The following is an 8,208-nucleotide window of genomic DNA, read 5'->3' on the forward strand; positions in this document are numbered from 1 at the left end:
AATACACAACTTTCAAGTTTGCGGTTTGATGGAGTTTAACCAATGTGTAATCTGTGCAGCTAAGATACAAGTCACTATGTAAAACTACTCCATCACCTCAAAACATGGCCTCACACCTTTTTACAGCCAACCTCCTGCCCTCCACACAGCACCATTTTAATTTTTATCAGTATAGCCTAGTTTTGCTTGTTCTGGGACTTCATATAATGGATTAATGCAGATTTCCTTATGTCTGGCTTCTTCCATTCAGCATAATATTTCTGAGATCCACTGATGTTGTTTTATGTGCTAGCAGACATTCCTATATATTGCTGAGTAATATTCCATGGAATGAACAAACCATAGTTTGTTTGTTTTTAAAGATAGATTTATTTATTTATTTATTTATTTATTTTATTTATTTTAGAGAGGGTGAAGAGAGACAGAGGGGGAAAAGAATCTTGAGCAGACTCCATGCAGAGTACAGAGCCTGATGAGGGGCTCGATTTCATGACACTGACATCATGACCTGAGATAAAACCAAGAGTCAGGCACTTAACCAGCTATGACACCCAAGTGCCCTCAAACCAGTTTTTTGTTCTCCTCTCATTGGGCATCTAAACTATTCACAGTTTGGGCCTAATATACAAAAAAATAGATAGATAGATAGATAGATAGATAGATAGATAGATAGATAGATAGGAGATAGATGATAGATTAAAGCTTGAAAGCGGAGATATAAAAGCTGCTGTGGACATTCTTGAATGAACCTTGACATAGAGGTGTAGACATATGCTATCATTTTTCATGGGCCAGTTCATGGGTATGGGATTACTGTCGCATTTATGAGGAACTGCCTATTGACCAAAGCAGCAGCACTGGTTTTCTTGAAGTGATCCTACATTCTCAATAACAGTGCGTTCAAGATGCCCTTACTATGCATCCAGCCCTAAGCATCGTCAGTCTTTGTAATTACAGTCATTCTACTGGGTGAAAAGTAGTATCTTGTCACATTTTGTCCATGCATAGTGATGTTGAACACTGTTCATGTATACATTGGGCATTTACATTTTTTCTGACATACGATTTAATTGAGATTCAGAAAACAGCTAATTGAATTAGGCACATGACTAAATCAGTAACATGCAAATTCAGGAGCACAAGTGGGAGAATCACTATTTCTGCACCTGAACTGAGGCTAATCAGAAGGAGAACAGCAGAGCAAAAGCTATACATCAGGAGTGAGATGGGACACAAGCATCATAGGGATGCTGAACATTCCAAGTATGTCTTAGACTGAGTCCCAGTGGTTTCCTTGAATGTGTATTCTGTTCCACTATAAGCTTCCTTTTCTTGCTTAAACAAGGTCAAAATAGTTTCTGTTATATTCCATCAAAAGCAACTTAAATAATCCCAAAATTTTTCGATTATTAATTTTTTAGCCTATTACAAGTATTCATGTCTTTTAGTTTCTCTTTGAAGTTGCGGAAAGTATCTTTACCTGAATATTTTACCTATATTAATTTAACCCCTCTTAATTAAAATAAATTAAAACTACATTTATGACAAACACCTCCTTCGGCAGCATTCCAGTTATTTTTTAAGGAAATATGTAATAATTTGTCTTTTGCCGATTTTTAGGGGAAAAATCATTGGCTAGAACAAAAGTAAGCTGAAACAATAAGTAGTTTGAAATTAATATTTTCAGACCATGGATTTTGTGTGTTTTATTTTTTCTCTATAATTAATTACTTTAATGGGGCACCTGTGTGGCTCAGTGGGTTAAGCCTCTGCCTTCAGCTCAGGTCATGATCTCAGGGTCCTGAGATCGAGCCCCACATCAGGCTCTCTGCTCAGTGGGGAGCCTGCTTCCCCTCCTCTCTCTCTGCCTGCCTCTCTGCCTACTTGTGATCTCTCTGTCAAATAAATAAATAAAATATTTTTTAAAAAATTACTTTAATGTATAATGGGAAAGTTTTATAATTTTTAATTTTTTTTAGTTTATATTTAAATCATCTGCTAACAAAGGTAAATGAATTTCTCTCTCCCTAATCTATACACTTTTTTTTCGTTGTCATATTGTGTTAGCTAAAATTTGCAAGAGTAGTGGGGAGATGGGATGTCCTTACTTTATCTCTGATCTTAGGGAAAAATAATTCAGTTTCCCACCATTAGGTAAATATTAGCTGAAGGATTTTTGTTTTTTATCATGGTCAGGAAGTTTTCTTATATTTCTAGTTTTCTGAGAATTTTTTTTTCATGGAAAGGTGACTATTTTTGTTGATTTTTTTCTGTATCTATTAACATGATCTTATGATTTTTCTTTTTTTTTTTTTGACCTGTTGATGTAATGAATTAAAATAATTGATTTTCCAATGTTAACTAGCCTTGAATATCTGGAATATATTCTACTTGGTCATGGTCTGTATTTCTTTATACACATTGTTAGATTCAATATGGTGTTGAGGATTTTTACATTTAGGTCATGAGATAAATTGACCTTTTCTATAGTGTCTTTGTCTAGTATTAGTATTAGGGTAATGCTGGCCTCATAGGATGAGGAAGGAAGTATTCCTTTCTCTTCTATTTTCTTTATAGATTATAGAGAATTGTCACTATATCTTCTTTAAATGCCTGGTATACTTCACCAATGAAAACATCTGAGCCTGGCACATTCTGTTTTGGAAGGTTATTATTTTTTTATTCAATTTATTTAATACATGTTAAGATATTGGTAATTTACATATTATCTCTTTTTCTCTTGGTTACTTGGCTAGGGTTTTATCAATTCTATTGACTTTTTCAAAGAACCAGCTTTGAGTTGTGTTGCTTTTCTCTACCATGTTCCTATTTCAATTTCATTGATTTTTCCCAGATATTTTTTCTTCTTTTTACTTAAAACTTAATTTGCTTTTATTTTTCTAGTTTCCTAAGGTGTTAGCTTACATTAGTTTTTTTTTTTTTAGATCTTGTTTTTCTTTTCTAAGATGTGCATTCAAAGCTGTACATTCATTTAGTGCTACTTTCACTACATTCTACAATTTTTGATAGGTCATATCTTGTTTTCATTCAACATATCTTGTTTCATTCATTCAAAAATACAAAATATTTTTAATATTATTTGAGATGTCTTTGATGCATTTGTTAGTTAGAAGTGTGATTTTTAATGTCTCCACATTTTAGGATTTGCCACTTGTATTTTTGTTATTAAGTTCTAGTTTAATATAATTGAGGTCTGGGAGCACACTTTGTATAATTTCTATTCTTTTACATTTAAGTATATTTTATAGCCCAGAATGTGATCTGTAATGGTAACTCTTCCATGTAAGACTGAGAAACGTGTATTCAGCACCGTTGGGTGAAGTACTCTATAAATGTCAATTCGATCCAGTTGATTGATGGTTGCTGTTCAGGTCCTCTGTGTTCTTTCTGATTTTCTATCTGTTGGACTGTCAGTTACTGATAGAGAAGTGTTGAAGTTTCCAACTAGGAAGGTGGATTCATCTACTTCTCTATGCAGTCCCATCAGTTTTGCCTTATGTATTTTGATACTCTGTCATTAAATAACTTTGTTATATCTACTTGTAGAATTAGAGCCTTTATCATTATGAAATTCTTCTCTTTATCTCTGACAATTTTCCCTGCTTTGACAGGAGCTTTGACTGATATTAATATACCTACTTAATCTTTCTTTTGATTAGTAATAGCATGGTTTAGCTTTCTCTATCCCTTTACTTTTAATCTAAATCATTATACCTAAAGCGAATTCCTTATAGACAACATATAGGTAAGTCTTTTAACTTTTTAAATGCACTCTGACAGTCTCTGTCAATCTCTGTTTTTATTTGATGTATTTAAATTGTTGGTATTAAAGTGATATAACTATATTAATATCAATCACATATGGAACAGTTTTTTTATCTATTGCCTTTTTTCTTTGGGTGTGTGTGTGTGTGTGTGTGTATGTATGTTCTCCTTTTCTACATTCTCTGGCTTTATTTTAGCATTTATATGATTGCATTTCTCTCCTGTCTTAGCCTATTAATTACACTATCTTTTAAATGTTTGCAGCCAACTCCACTTTTGAGTGACATTTTACTGCTTCACAGGTGGTGCAAATATATTTTAATGGAACATTCCCAATGCCCCTTCCCACCTCTTAAAATGTGGTTGTAATTCCCACCAACAGTGCATAAGGGTCCTTTTTTTCTACATTCTCACCAACGTTTATTTCTTTTTTTTTTTTTAAATGTTATGTTAGTCACCATAAAGTACACTGTTATGGGGCACCTGGATGGCTCAGTGGGTTAAGCCTCTGCCTTTGGCTCAAGTCATGATCTCAGGGTCCTGGGATCGAGCCCCATGTTGGGCTCTCTCTTCAGTAGGGAGCCTGCTCCCCACCCCTCACCCCTCCATCTCTGTCTGCCTCTTTGCCTGCTTGTGATATCACTCTCTCTGTGTCAAATAAGTAAATAAAATCTTTTAAATGTTTTTTTTAAAAAGTACACCATTAGTTTTTGATGTAGTATTCTGTGATTTATTGTTTGAATATAATACCCAGGGCTCCATGTGATATGTGCCCTCATTAATACCCATCACTGAACTAATCCCCTTCTCTTCTAATACCCTCAGTTTTCTTTTTCCTGTAGTCCATTGTTTCTCATGGTTCATCTCCCCCTCCTATTTCTCCCCCTTCATTTTCTCCCTCCTTCTCCTAATGTCCTCCATGCTATTCCTATATTCCACAAATAAGTGAAACCATATAATTGACTTTCTCTGCTTGACTTATTTTGCTTAGCATAATCTCTTCCAGTTCCATCCATGTTGATGCAAACATTGGGCACTTGTTGTTTCTGATGGCTAAGTAATATTCCATTGTGTATATGGACCATATGTTCTTTATCAGTTTCATCTGTTGAAGGGCACCTTGGCTTTTCCCACATTTGGCTATTGTGGACATTGCTGCTATAAAACATTGGGGTGTATGAGGCCCTTCTTTTCACTTCATCTGTATCTCTAGGATAAATAACCAGTAGTACAATTGCTGAGTCATAGGATAGCTCTATTTTTAATTTTTTGAGGAACCTTCACACTCTTTTCCAAAGTGGCTCTACCAACTTGCATTCCCACTGAGAGTGTAAGAGGGTCCCCCTTTCTCCACAGCCTCTCCAACATTTGTTGTTTCTTGCCTTGTCAATTTTTGCCATTCTAACTGGTATCAATGTGGTTTTGATTCGAATTTCCCTGATGGCTAATGATGTTGAACATTTTTTCATGTGTCTGTTAGCCATTTGTGTGTCTTGTTTTGAGAAGTGTCTGTTCATGTCTTCTGCCCATTTTTTGACTTGATTATTTTTTGGGTGTTGTTTGAGAAGTTCTTTATAGATCTTGGATATCAGCCATTTGTCTGTAATGTCATTTGCCAATGCCTTCCCCCATTCTGTGGGTAATCTCTTTGTTTTATTGATTGTTTCCTTTGCTTTGCAGATGCTTTTTATCTTGATGAAGTTCCAAAAGTTCATTTTCACTTTTGACCCCCAGAAATTTTGTGGAATATGGACATGTGTTTGTGTGTGAAGCACCATGACTCTCATTAGCAGCTAAGACAATTATGTAATGAGCAAGAGTATAACAGTACAAGAGCAGGTAAATGCTCTGGGAACTCATCCTACAAAATCCTACTCTACCTACAAAATCCTACTCTACCTACAAAAGCTCCCTTCTTCCAGTGAGTTGGAAACAGATATTAGAGAGTGTTTGTAGAGACAAAAGAGGCAGACAGACAGACTTGCATGGATTTAATGCTAAATGCCAAGAAGCCTCACCCACCATGTTCACAATGACTCTTGGAGAGGAGGGAGAACAAACCCAAAAATTAGCAGAGAAGTATTTTTTTTTTCTTTTAGGCTTGAGGCTGTTTGAGATATATCACTAGTATCCATTTATATAACAGATGATCAATCCTTCCATTTTTATTCTGACACAAAGTAACTACTTAATGTTTTAAATTTCATCAGCTAATGAGTAATCATTGTCATTAAACAGCCATATCACAGAAATAACAGAGAGAAAAGTCAAAATCCTCAATATTTTCCATTTTCATTGTAGCTGACTTAGGTACTCTTCTACGGATATCAACTCTGGTATTTTAAGTAACATTTCATGGAGGCTGATTCCTCCCTGCTGTCCTGCTCCCCACAGTTGCTCACACGGCCTTTTCCTTTACCTTTGCCCTCTGGGGCAAAAAAAAAAAAAAGGCCAACATGTCTTGAAGAGTCATTCACCCAGCAAAGGGTAAGACTGCAAAGAGAATGAAATATAATAGACATTCAGCATACAACTCAAGGCACAAGGAGAGAAGATATTTTTGCAGAGTTAGAAGGGGGTGGGAAGCCATCGTGCCAGGGAAGGTCAGCAGCATCCTTAGTTATGGCAGCCAAATATTGCCTCACTAATTGGATCATTTACCTCCCTGAACTGTGACAAGGGTCGCTCATCTGCACTTGTCAGACCTGTAAATGCCTCAGCTGATCAGGTGGCTTGAAACTGAAAGATTCTGTTAATTAGTGCTAATTGATTCCACCTGGCATGACTTTATATTTAACCCTCCACAGGATGGCCAGCTTCCTGACCCGTGAGGAGTGCCTTGTGTATCTGATAGGTAGGAAAAATAAAAAGTCTGGATTAAACAGGGAGAAAAGCACATAATTTTAGCAGAGAAAACCAGTGTCTGTGGATTTATTTGTATGTCTCTCTGACTTCCTAAAGTTCACAGTCTTTTGTAGGGACAGTTTGTCCACACATGCCTCTGAGAATTGCCAGGTAAGGCCAGGATCTATTCCTAGAAAGGGTGGGAAGCCACAAAGCTTATCAGGAAGCTTTGATGGTTAGACAGTACTCTTTCCTGGGAGATTAAGATGCCTATGCTATGTATATCATATATTATTAGGATTATATATATTTTACTCAGAACATAAGATTTTTAAATTAACAGCTCAAAACATGTTATAAAACTCTTGCTGATCACAATCCTGCCCCCCCATATATGATTAAAAACATAAGTACGAAATTCCATTTATCTTGTTCTAATTTTCTTGCTCGTCAACAGCAGTTCTGCCCAGCAAGACATTTCAGGTGAGCAGAATACACTTTGTGCATTTGGCAAATATCCCTCTATCATGACTGGAAGTATTTGAGGAGTACTTATAACCAAATAGCAGGAATAACAATTGAATAGACATGAATAGACTTTCTAGAGAACATTAGTGTGGAGGCAAGTTCCCATACCTACATTTCTTTTCTTTTTATAATTTTTTATAATGTTATGTTAGCCACCATACAGTACATCATTAGTTTTTGATGTCGTGTTCCATGATTCATTGTTTGCGTATAACACCCAGTGCTCCACGCAATCCATGCCCTCTTTAATACCATCACTGGTCTCACCCAACCCATACCTACATTTCAAGAAGCTCAGAGCTCTTTACAGATCTAATCACTTGTCCAAAAAAACCCAGCCAGATCTCATTTCTTTCTTGTGTCCTGTTATGCTGCTGGTGGTTTCTCAGACATAGGATATGGTTACACATCTGTGGAGTCTTGTGTCTTCATCTTAGTGATGTGGGGTTGCATTGTTTTGTAGAAGCATCTTAAGTAGCTCTGGGAGATTTTTTTTTTCTTTTTTATAAGGACCAGTTACACAAAAAATTGCAGATTACATTCTCTTTGTAGAATTCTAAGACGCATAAATGGACATGTCTTCCCAGAAGGCAATTGACAGCAACTATCAAGATTCTGTATATATGTAGTCTTTTTGTATGTATCCATCTATTTCCTTCAGTGTGCATAAGTTACCACTGAAATATACAGTGTATAACATATATATGTTATCTATATATAATTAGATATAATTATCTCATGTTACACATGAAATATTATATATATATATATTATACATACATGTACACGCGTGTGTATGTGGTATATCTTTTGACCTAGTTAAGCCATTCCTAGAAAATTTTCCTATAGTGACAATGGAACAAACATGCATAAATAGGTATAGAAAAAAGTATACTGAAGCTATGTTGCAATCATGAATAAATGGAACTGCCGCCCATGAGTGGAAATAAGTTACGGAAATAAATGAATCACAGTATGTCCATCCAGAAGAAAAGTCTTCATTCATCAGTGATAATGCAGACTTATTTATTCATATAAACAGGTATCAAG

This window comes from Enhydra lutris, unplaced genomic scaffold (genome assembly GCF_002288905.1).
Source record: "Enhydra lutris kenyoni isolate GAN:26980312 unplaced genomic scaffold, ASM228890v2 scaffoldscaffold51, whole genome shotgun sequence".
Taxonomy (NCBI): Eukaryota; Metazoa; Chordata; class Mammalia; order Carnivora; family Mustelidae; genus Enhydra; species Enhydra lutris.